This window comes from Benincasa hispida, unplaced genomic scaffold (genome assembly GCF_027475165.1).
Source record: "Benincasa hispida cultivar pf3 unplaced genomic scaffold, pf3_genome.v1.1 HicScf1702, whole genome shotgun sequence".
Classification (NCBI taxonomy): domain Eukaryota; kingdom Viridiplantae; phylum Streptophyta; class Magnoliopsida; order Cucurbitales; family Cucurbitaceae; genus Benincasa; species Benincasa hispida.
Window position 1 is genome coordinate 1 of NW_028326079.1, and position 12342 is coordinate 12342.

The 12342-nt window shown below is 35.7% G+C and overlaps 1 long non-coding RNA gene across 4 annotated transcripts; it reads left to right on the forward strand.

Moving 5' to 3' along the window:
- The first annotated feature begins 68 nt into the window (after positions 1 to 68).
- LOC150030666 (uncharacterized) lies at positions 69 to 9667 on the forward strand. Of its 4 annotated transcripts, none has more exons than XR_016526629.1 (9): positions 435 to 1469; positions 3338 to 3499; positions 3598 to 3665; positions 3845 to 3898; positions 3985 to 4089; positions 4296 to 4398; positions 4563 to 7353; positions 7738 to 9185; positions 9608 to 9667. It is a non-coding gene; the product is annotated as an uncharacterized LOC150030666 (long non-coding RNA). The 4 variants fall into 4 exon arrangements; XR_016526631.1 differs by having other exon boundaries at positions 3985 to 4063; XR_016526630.1 differs by lacking the exons at positions 435 to 1469; positions 4296 to 4398; positions 4563 to 7353; positions 7738 to 9185; positions 9608 to 9667 and adding an exon at positions 69 to 129 and having other exon boundaries at positions 3985 to 4223.
- Positions 9668 to 12342: the final 2675 nt, after the last annotated feature.

The following is a 12342-nucleotide window of genomic DNA, read 5'->3' on the forward strand; positions in this document are numbered from 1 at the left end:
AGTTTAAACAATATAAAAAATTGTTACGACTGTTGTATTTGGTTAGTTAATCATGTACTTTTTTGCTAGGCTGAATCACTTCATTTTTGTCCCCAATTCAAGTTACGGAGTAGAAGAACACACTAAAAGGTATGAAAAAGTTGTAGTAGTCTTTTACCTTCAGGCTATTAAATTTGAGTGATTTAGTCACATATTAACTCTAAATCTTGCTTTTTCTATCTTAAAATCTAGCTCTTTAATTTATCCTTGTTTTAAAAAATATTTGAATTAGTCTTTGTCAAATATTATGTCACACTTGAATTAGTCTTTGTAAAATCTAGCTCAAGTGCCTATTTATTTGTTTTTTGCTATTCTTACGTTTCTCACTTCTTGTGAGAACTAAAATCCCATAGAAAGTTATAAGTTGTTGCTTGGTTGTTCTTTTGGATGGGAACTATTAATGCCTTCCAGGTCTTGCAAAAAACCTCCCATATGTCTTAGGCCTGAATTGGCAAGTTTTGTGTAGCATAGCCGAGTTCTAAACATTTACCTTGGTTGTCCCTTTTCCACTAGAGTCTCCAGGTGTTTTTGGTTGGGATTTATGTTTTAAGCCTTTTCTTTTTGCTAAGGTTGGGTTTTCATCAAATGTTGGTGGAGGTCTTTATCTGTATGCAAATTGATTAATTTCGTGGAGACCAAATGTGTTTTAAAGTAGACTAAATTGTTACATTCGCTTGGAGACCAAATATCTCTTTTCATTTTTTCAATGAAAAATTTCTTTTCATTGAAACCCTCTCTCTCTCTCTCTCTCGTTGTTTTAGCCATAAAAATTTTAGTCTCTTGCTGGCCAAATCCTCACATCAGGGACTCATATGGAGCTTTTGGAGCATCAAAATCCCTTCTGAGAGTGTTATCCATTTTGTCCACAAGCTCTTTCCTCTTATTCTAGTCAAGTCCTTCATCTTCTCGACCTTGTCGAACACTCAATTTTCCACTTCTTTCATTGATTCAATCTTTCATTTCTCTACCTATCTCCCCATTTTCATCTTCATTTCTTTCCTACCAATGTCTCCGCCTTTCATCGCTAATGCCGATGTTTCCCTAGTCATTGCATCTTCTCCGTCGGAGATCGGCCTTGTTTCTACTGTGTATGTCGAAGTCCAAGCCCTATGGTATTTCTACTGTGTATTTGACCCGAGAATTATTAGTAATGTGTTAAGTTCATTGTAATGTCTAATTTTGTTGGTGTGTATTTTTGCTTAGTATTGTCTTGTAAAGGGCCGGCCGGCAAAATCATAGACGAAGCTTTATGGTATTTCTTTTAATTATTGGAAAAGGAGGGCTCCTGGGTATGTTCTCGAAAGGGAAGGTAGAGGTAGTACTTCGAATGGCGAAGAGAGGCGGCTCGGCAAAGAAGGAATGAGAAATCGTCAAAGATGACTTCTTTGTTGGCGAAACGAAGGGCTAGTTCTTTCTCTCTCCATCTTATGGTATTTCACTTGATTTCTTTCTTCTTGTCTTTCTTTATCCTTTTCTTCTTTCTCCTTTTTCTTTCTTTTTTTATCTCTGTTTCTCCGTCTATCTTCTCAATCTCTTGCTTAATTTTCTCCATTCATATATTGTAACATCAATATCTTTTGTTTCTTTCTTTTTTCTTCATCTCATTCCATTGAATACTCCTTTCTTCTATTTCTCTCTCTTTTTGTTTGCCCTTTGTTAAAATTTGATACTTCATGTATTATTATTTAGTTTATAGCTAAATGTCATTAAAGCTAAAATATTGAAATATTAGTAAAGTAACTTGGTCCTTAGTGTTGCGTGTGTGTATCATTAGTGTGGATGTTAGTTTAAACAATATAAAAAATTGTTACGACTGTTGTATTTGGTTAGTTAATCATGTACTTTTTAGCTAGGCCGAATCACTTCATTTTTGTCCATAATTCAAGTTACGGAGTAGAAGAACACATTAAAAGGTATGAAAAAGTTGTAGTAGTCTTTTACCTTCAGGCTATTAAATTTGAGTGATTTAGTCACATATTAACTCTAAATCTTGCTTTTTCTATCTTAAAATCTAGCTCTTTATTTTATCCTTGTTTTAAAAAATATTTGAATTAGTCTTTGTCAAATATTATGTCACACTTGAATTAGTCTTTGTAAAATTTAGCTCAAGTGCCTATTTATTTTTTTTGCTATTCTTACGTTCTCACTTCTTGGTGAAAACTAAAAATCCCATAGAAAGTTCATTTATTTTCTTGGTTGGTTCTTTGGGAACTATTAATGCCTTCCAGGTCTTGCAAAAAACCTCCCATATGTCTTAGGCCTGAATTGGCAAGTTTTGTGTAGCATAGCCGAGTTCTAAACATTTACCTTGGTTGTCCCTTTTCCACTAAAGTCTCCAGGTGTTTTTGGTTGGGATTTATGTTTTAAGCCTTTTCTTTTTGCTAAGGTTGGGTTTTCATCAAATGTTGGTGGAGGTCTTTATCTGTATGCCAATTGATTAATTTCGTGGAGACCAAATGTGTTTTAAAGTAGACTAAATTGTTACATTCGCTTGGAGACCAAATATCTCTTTTCATTTTTTCAATGAAAAATTTCGTTTCATTGAAACCCTCTCTCTCTCTCTCTCTCGTTGTTTTAGCCATAAAAATTTTAGTCTCTTGCTGGCCAAATCCTCACATCAGGGACTCATATGGAGCTTTTGGAGCATCAAAATCCCTTCTTAGAGTGTTATCCATTTTGTCCACAAGCTCCTTCCTCTTATTCTAGTCAAGTCCTTCATCTTCTCGACCTTGTCGAACACTCAATTTTCCACTTCTTTCATTGATTCAATCTTTCATTTCTCTACCTATCTCCCCATTTTCATCTTCATTTCTCTCCTACCAATGTCTCCGCCTTTCATCGCCAATGCCGATGTTTCCCTCGTCATTGCATCTTCTCCGTCAGAGATCGGCCTTGTTTCTACTGTGTATATCGAAGTCCAAGCCCACTGTATCGATCAACCTCTCCCTTTTCCCTCTATTCCCAAAAACCCCTTCAAAATCCTCGATGGCCCTCCTAGCTCTGCCGCTGACAATCCGGGTGTTTATTATCCATAGATCATTTACATTCTCTTCTTGTTTTGGAGTTTTTAGCCTTCATAACGTGTTTTTTTTTTTACTCTGTTTGGTAACTGAGTTGATTGATGTCTCAAAGGAAGAGTAGTGACATGCATTGAGTTTTGTTTGTTCTTTTACTATGTTTTGCTTATGATTGTAAATCTCGCTTTTGTTTGGAACTTGAGTTTTACTGAATGCGTTTGAGGCCAGTTGCCACTTCTTAAGGTTTTAGAGTGTTTGAATTGTGTTATATGTGCATGCAGATGATATCACAAAGCTGTTTCCTGATCTTTTCGGCCAACAGTCGGCAATGTTGGTGCCAAGTGATTCCAGTTCGGTGCAGGTGAATAAGAAATTGAAGATCGGAGTTGTCTAGTTTGGTGGCCAAGCACTGGGAGGGCATAATGTGATTTCTGGACTATTTGGTAGGGTCTCATTGTGTCCACATTTATAAATCAAGAATAAATGTTTGCTTTTTTGTTCAAGTTGTGGCTAATTAGCAGCTTCTATGATTTTGGTGAAGATTTCTTACAGGTGAGTAAAAGGAAGCACGTTGTATGGTTTCAAGGGTGTCCTACAGGATCATGAAAGGTAAATATGTAGAACTGACTGCATAATTTATCTACCCATATCGCAATCAGGTTAATTTTCTTGAAGAGATTTCTAGCTTTCAGTTGTTAGAATTGTTAGTGTGAATATGTGTGGTCTCGATGCGAAGTGATTGCCATTTGAATGCAATTCTTGATTTAAATGAATTTTTGTTTTATCAGGGTGGTTTTGATATGATATGCAGTGGGAGGGACAAGATTGAAACACTAGATCAGGTGAAATTCTTTCTTTCCAGAATTTTCATTTTGAGACGTCTTGGTTGTAGTCAATGCATTAATTGACTGTTCGTTTCTATTTCCAGTTTAAGCAAGCTGAAGAAACTGCTAAGAAGCTTGATTTGGATGGCCTTGTCAATTGGTGGAGATGATTCCAACACAAATGTCTGTCTCCTCGCTGAAAACTTTATGTATTTTTCAAAACTATGAAATTTGTTTATTGCCTCCCTCCTTTTTTCTCTCTCTTTCTTACTTTCATTGTCATAGATAAGCTATTATATGTTATTTTTATTGCAGAAATATAAGGTTGAGTAATTAATTACTATAGGGTACCATTTTTTGTGTGTGCAAGACTCTGTTATTTATATTACCCTTCTATCTGTTGTTTTCAAATTAGGAGTAAGAATTTGAACCCGAGTGATTGGTTGCCCAAAACTATTGATGGTGATCTCAAATGCAAAGAGGTCACCACAAGTTTTGGATTTAATTCTGCTTGCAAGGTACTCATTTCTCTTTGTAACTACTTTAGAATTGATATTTCGTTTGGATTGAACTTTGGTGACTCTTTCAAAGTTGAAGTAGTTTCTTCAAGAACTCAAGGAAAAAATGGAATATCGCATTCATGAGATGAGACTCTTAATAGGCTCTGCTGATATTTATGCAGATATATTAAAAAATGATTGGTAATGTGCACAAAGAGGAAATCATAATAAACATCAATCGAGAAAAGGTCCGGATTAAAACAGTCAAGATTCTGGAAGAACGAGAGAAGAAGAAAATGCCACCGTGGACGTGAAAGGCCCAGCTTGGAATAAGTAGTCCTTGAGTTACTATGTGAAGACCTCATCACGGATGCATTCTTTTCGAATATCCTTTTTCTACATCAATACTTCATGAACTTTCATCACCTTATTATTACCTGTTATCATATATTTGCTTTTACGTCTTTCAAAAAAAAAAGAAAAAAGGGCGAGAAAAATTTTGCTAACTTTCTTTTATTGTTATCATTACCCTCTCAATGTTTTCTTTGCAAACGATCAAGGCACACGATTGCGGAGGCGCCGCATAAAGATACAACTACTTTATTATTATCATTACCCTCTCAATGTTTTCTTTGATGGAATGCAAAGGAAGATCGCCGCAAAGAAGGAGGCATCGACAAACAATGCCGACGACAGCGCACATTTTGGGGTTGTATTTTTCCTTCACTCTATTCCAAATTCTGCACCATCGCATCGTATTTTAATTTTGAAAGTTTTATCACCGCATCCTGTTTGATTACCGCAATCATTTAACATTGATAAATTTAGTAAGTCGCCGCATGCTTTCTCTTTGCCATTTATGATTTCAATGATGAATCACATGCATCTATTTTTTTTTATATACTAGAGTTAACTTATTTTTAGGACAATCACCTCAAGAAATGTTTCTAAAAGTTAGTGGTCGGCTAGCTTTCTTTCAAACTGATCCTTTACCAAACTTCTTAAGAACATCGCATGACTTCTTTCAATCTATTGGCAAGGAGTCGCATTTTAAATTTTGGGGTGAGGTATTTATTTTCAACCTTGCTATTTTTAGCTATATGAAGAAAAAAAAGGAAACTTAGAATAACAACTCCACTGCCAACGCAATGGAGAAACACATGTTGATAAGAGTTAAGTTGTGAATGACACATACCTGTAGTTGGATGTCCGCAAGACACACGTGGGGGCAAGCCAAAACGAAAGTAAGTTGCCAGGATCAACGCATAAAGAAATACCGCAATTCCGCTGCTAAGTATGTATGAGTCTAGTTTGAGAAAGAGCGTCTTGCTCATAATTGGATGTCCGCATGACACATGTAGGGGTAAGCCAAAATGAAGGCAAGGCATGCGTCCATCGCATGGTAGTTGCGCTCGTCAAGCGATTGCGATCACCGTGTCGAAGTTGCGGTATTAAGCGAATGCGGTCACTGCAAGATTGCGGCTACACGATAACGCATAATAGAGGGATCAACGCAAGGTTGGTGGAATGAACGCTGACGTACATCTTGGGAAAATAAAAAACTGATGTTGACATTTCACCTACTACGCCATTAGCAGCAGAGATTTAGAAAGGACTAACACGTCGCGAATGTCAGAATCAGAGCAGTCCATTAATGCTGTCGGCGATCCAATCTCTATATAAAGAAGCCGGTGAGCAGAATGCCAACTTATCTAGAGTTTTTCCCTGCGATCCAGACAAATGCGTGAGAAGAAGGCTTGAGAATCTTCATCTCCTATATCCATTCCGAGAAACGACCAAAGCCTACGATCGGAGCTAGATCTCGGGAGAGTCAGCTCCACCGCCCATCCATGGCACCTGATGCGTTATTTTATGAGGTGGAATTATGGATGAAAATGCGTTGAGCACTTAAGTTTTCTCAGTGGAATTCAAGTAAAACCCCACTGAGTTTCTTGGTAAGTTCAGGGTCAAACACAGGGACTTGGGAAAAAATATGCGGTGGTAATTTCTCAGAACAATTTGCGGTAACCAAATAAATCAAGTAGTTATTGGGAATGTTGTTTGTGGTAATAAAAATAAACAAATGCAGCGGAATTCGAAAAGAGTTATAAAACGGAAGACGCGATGAGTATGCGGTGAATGGGTTGAGAAGAGTTTCGGCTAACACTTCTTAGGTTGTGTTCATGCTATGCGATCATGCAACACACATACAATAGTAAATCATCTCTTGATGCGAATGCTACGACTTTTAATGCTAGAACGCATGCGATATATGCGATAAGACTATAGGACCTACACATAAGCCTCTATTCTTATTTATGCGATGAAAAAATGACGCATACACATATAAGGCGACCACATAATACCATACCTATCTCTAGGATGCATGCGATGCAGGTTGGCAAACAGAATTTTTCTCTAGGTTCTTATCTTTTGTTTATGCAGTTCTAATCTTGCTCTCTCGAGTCTAGATTCTAACTTAGCTCTTTCAAATCTTAGGTTCTTTCTTTAAACTCTCTCTCTCGAGTAGCTCTAAAGGGATGTCGAGCACAACATAAAGAAAATGGAGAACCTAAAGAGAGAGTCTAAAGAGCTACTCAAGAGAGACTCGAGAGAGAGTCTAAAGAGAGAGTCTAAAGGGATCAATATGTCATTCTTGAACTGATATCATTTATAACCCGCTTTCTACAGGTGCAACAGCTTATTTCGGAACTCAATGAAATTCTTGCCCATGATATTATAGATGAGGATAGGTTATGGAAAAATAAATATTATAGATGAGGATAGGTTATGGGAAATGAAACTTACTACTCGTGCTTGAACTTTTGCTGTTTTACTTTAACGCTCCATTCCAAGTAATTGTTTTTTCTTTTTGTTTTATACACGTCTTTCCATGAAATTGAGATGGAAAAGAGAAGGCAACAAGGTGCATATAATTGGCGGCCAATTCAAGGGGTAGTCACATTTCTTTGGGTACTTATTCTATTCGTGCTTGAACTTTTGCTGTTTTACTTAAACGCTCCTATTTAATAATTTAGTGATTAACACATATTATATTTAGCACTTGGGTAGTAGGCAAATCAGTTGAGATCTCAAAAACATGCATGTTGGTAAATGCATCAAGATCTTTTAAATTCATATTTGATAATTAGGGGTATCAAGTATCTAGACTTCCATTATGAACTCGTAAAGAAAATGCCCAATCAAGTGATGGGTTAGGCTTACAGCTACTTGACTTTCAAATGTAAACTTACCAATGGTACGAGCGAATGGCCATGAGATGATACGAAAAAAATTATACTTTGCTGGTTAGTGCTCTGTGTGTTATCTCTGTTTATTTCTTCTTTTGACTTATAGGTACAAAGGGATGTGTGGTTTACCCACGAACTTTGATTCAACTTATTGCTATGCTTTGGGTTACACTGCTGGAGCTCTCCTCCAGAGTGGAAAAACTGGACCAATATCATCGATCTGTCTGTCCCACTTCTTGTACCTCCTGATCATTTTAGTCTCTAACCTTTTAACCTTTCATTCTTTTTCTTGATATCAGTTTCCTCCATAGATTTTTTCCTCATTTCTATTACTTACTAGTTATGCATACCGGGTAGGAAATTTGGCTGCTTCTGTTGAAGATTGGATGGCTGGCGAAACTGCATTGACTTTGTTAATGGATGTGGAGAGGAGACACGGTATGATTTTTTCATGAAAACGTGCATTCCTGTTCTCATGTTTTCTTGAATAACACGTTAATAATTTTTTTTATAGAACATTTTTTATGGGGAATAAGAAGGGAAATGATAAACAGAGTATCAATTATCCAGCCAAAATGAGAACAAATGGAGATAACTAGAAGAAAAAAAATGAAAGATGAAAAAAACTCTCCAATCTATATTAAAAAGACAACAATTTTCTAGTTGATGAGACTTAAAAGTTTATTTATTTTTTTCTTTTTTAGAGTATCCAAATAACTTAATAGTTACTTATACAATACTATAAAGACTAGTCAAGGTGCATGTAAGATCAGAAAAACAAGGATAAAAGTGGAGTATCTTTTCTCTTAACAATTTTGAAAGGCTTTGGATTGATAGAACATCTTCATGAAGTCTAGTTTAATATTTATCATTTGATGATCTCTTTCTAAAGGTAGAATTCGTTTGGCAAGTAAGTTCAAGCCTGTGATCAAGAAGACAATGGTGGAACTAGATGGTAATATGATCTCTTTCTAGAGTAAATGTCGTTTCCTTTAATCTCCTTCCCAGTCTTATATTATAATTCACGCCGCTCGATTTGTCATGTGAGGAGGTCAGATCAGAATCCTACCATTAATTATGCAAGTTCAAATCTAAAAGAAGAATGGAGCAGGTGATCTAGATATAGGTATCTTACACAACCAAATTGATGAAAATCGAACCTATTTTTCAGAATTTGGATAAGATATTTTAATGAAGTCTCGGGTCAAATTCCATAGTTGGAAGTGAGATACCTAAATTCTTTGTAGTTTCCATTCTTACATGAATTATTAGTAATGTGTTAAGTTCATTGTAATGTCTAATTTTGTTGGTGTATATTTTTGCTTAGTATTGTCTTGTAAAGGGCCGGCCGGCAAAATCATAGACGAAGATTTATGGTATTTCTTTTAATTATTGGAAAAGGAGGGCTCCTGGGTATGTTCTCGAAAGGGAAGGTAGAGGTAGTACTTCGAATGGCGAAGAGAGGCGGCTCGGCAAAGAAGGAATGAGAAATCGTCAAAGATGACTTCTTTGTTGGCGAAACGAAGGGCTAGTTCTTTCTCTCTCCATCTTATGGTATTTCACTTGATTTCTTTCTTCTTGTCTTTCTTTATCCTTTTCTTCTTTCTCCTTTTTCTTTCTTTTTTTATCTCTGTTTCTCCGTCAATCTTCTCCATCTCTTGCTTAATTTTCTCCATTCATATGATTGTATCTCAATATCTTTTTGTTTTTCTGTTTTCTTCATCTCATTTCCATTGATACTCCTTTCTTCTATTTCTCTCTCTTTTTGTTTGCCCTTTGTTAAAATTTGATACTTCATGTATTATTATTTAGTTTATAGCTAAATGTCATAAAAGCTAAAATATTGAAATATTAGTAAAGTAACTTGGTCATTAGTGTTGCGTGTGTGTATCATTAGTGTGGGTGTTAGTTTAAACAATATAAAAAATTGTTACGACTGTTGTATTTGGTTAGTTAATCATGTATTTTTTTGCTAGGTTCAATCACTTCATTTTTATCCCCAATTCAAGTTGTGGAGTAGAAGAACACACTGAAAGGTATGAAAAAGTTGTAGTAGTCTTTTACCTTCAGGCTATTAAATTTGAGTGATTTAGTCACATATTAACTCTAAGTCTTGCTTTTAAATCTTAAAATCTAGCTCTTTATTTTATCCTTGTTTTAAAAAATATTTGAATTAGTCTTTGTCAAATATTATGTCACACTTGAATTAGTCTTTGTAAAATCTAGCTCAAGTGCCTATTTATTTGTTTTGCTATTCTTACGTTCTCACTTCTTGGTGAAAACTAAAAATCCCATAGAAAGTTCCTTTATTTTCTTGGTTGGTTCTTTGGGAACTATTAATGCCTTCCAGGTCTTGCAAAAAACCTCCCATATGTCTTAGGCCTGAATTGGCAAGTTTTGTGTAGCATAGCCGAGTTCTAAACATTTACCTTGGTTGTCCCTTTTCCACTAGAGTCTCCAGGTGTTTTTGGTTGGGATTTATGTTTTAAGCCTTTTCTTTTTGCTAAGGTTGGGTTTTCATCAAATGTTGGTGGAGGTCTTTATCTGTATGCAAATTGATTAATTTCGTGGAGACCAAATGTGTTTTAAAGTAGACTAAATTGTTACATTCGCTTGGAGACCAAATATCTCTATTCATTTTTTCAATGAAAAATTTCGTTTCATTGAAACCCTCTCTCTCTCTCTCTCTCTCTCGTTGTTTTAGCGATAAAAATTTTAGTCTCTTGCTGGCCAAATCCTCACAACAGGGACTCATATGGAGCTTTTGGAGCATCAAAATCCCTTCTGAGAGTGTTATCCATTTTGTCCACAAGCTCTTTCCTCTTATTCTAGTCAAGTCCTTCATCTTCTCGACCTTGTCGAACACTCAATTTTCCACTTCTTTCATTGATTCAATCTTTCATTTCTCTACCTATCTCCCCATTTTCATCTTCATTTCTTTCCTACCAATGTCTCCGCCTTTCATCGCTAATGCCGATGTTTCCCTAGTCATTGCATCTTCTCCGTCGGAGATCGGCCTTGTTTCTACTGTGTATGTCGAAGTCCAAGCCCTATGGTATTTCAACTGTGTATTTGACCCAAATTATTACACCGAACTGTGTTAAGTTCATTGTAATGTCCAATTTTGTTGGTGTGTAATTTTTGCTTAGTAATTGTCTTGTAAAAGGCCGCCGTGCAAAAATCATATACGAAGGCTTTATGGTATTTCTTTTAATTATTGGAAAAGGAGGGCTCCTGGGTATGTTCTCGAAAGGGAAGGTAGAGGTAGTACTTCGAATGGCGAAGAGAGGCGACTCGGCAAAGAAGGAATGAGAAATCGTCAAAGATGACTTCTTTGTTGGCGAAACGAAGGGCTAGTTCTTTCTCTCTCCATCTTATGGTATTTCACTTGATTTCTTTCTTCTTGTCTTTCTTTATCCTTTTCTTCTTTCTCCTTTTTCTTTCTTTTTTTATCTCTGTTTCTCCGTCTATCTTCTCCATCTCTTGCTTAATTTTCTCCATTCATATGATTGTATCTCAATATCTTTTTGTTTTTCTGTTTTCTTCATCTCATTTCCATTGATACTCCTTTCTTCTATTTCTCTCTCTTTTTGTTTGCCCTTTGTTAAAATTTGATACTTCATGTATTATTATTTAGTTTATAGCTAAATGTCATTAAAGCTAAAATATTGAAATATTAGTAAAGTAACTTGGTCATTAGTGTTGCGTGTGTGTATCATTAGTGTGGGTGTTAGTTTAAACAATATAAAAAATTGTTACGACTGTTGTATTTGGTTAGTTAATCATGTATTTTTTTGCTAGGTTAAATCACTTCATTTTTATCCCCAATTCAAGTCGTGGAGTAGAAGAACACACTAAAAGGTATGAAAAAGTTGTAGTAGTCTTTTACCTTCAGGCTATTAAATTTGAGTGATTTAGTCACATATTAACTATAAATCTTGCTTTTTCTATCTTAAAATCTAGCTCTTTATTTTATCCTTGTTTTAAAAAATATTTGAATTAGTCTTTGTCAAATATTATGTCACACTTGCATTAGTCTTTGTAAAATCTAGCTCAAGTGCCTATTTATTTGTTTTGCTATTCTTACGTTCTCACTTCTTGGTGAAAACTAAAAATCCCATAGAAAGTTCATTTATTTTCTTGGTTGGTTCTTTGGGAACTATTAATGCCTTCCACGTCTTGCAAAAAACCTCCATAATGACTTAGTCCTGAATTGGCAAGTTGAGTACATAGCCGAGTTCTAAACATTACCTTGGTTGTCCTTTCCACTAGAGTCTCCAGTGTTTTTGGTTTGGGATTATGTTTTTAAGCCTTTTCTTTTTGCTAAGGTTAGGTTTCATCAAATGTTGGTGGAGGGTCTTTTATCTGTAATGCCAATGGATTAATTTCGTAGGAGACCAAATGTGTTTTTTAAAGTAGATTAAATTTGTTACATTCGCTTGGAGACCAAATATCTCTTTTCATTTGTTCAATGAAAAATTCCGTTTCATTGAAACCCTCTCTCTCTCTCTCGTTGTTTTAGCCATAAAAATTCTAGTCTCTTGCTGGCCAAATCCTCACATCAGGAACTCATATGGAGCTTTTGGAGAACCGAAATCCCTTCTTAGAGTGTTATCCATTTCATCCACAAGCTCTTTCCTCTTATTCTAGTCGAGTCCTTCTTCATCTTCTTGACCTTGTCGAACACTCAATTTTCCACTTCTTTCATTGA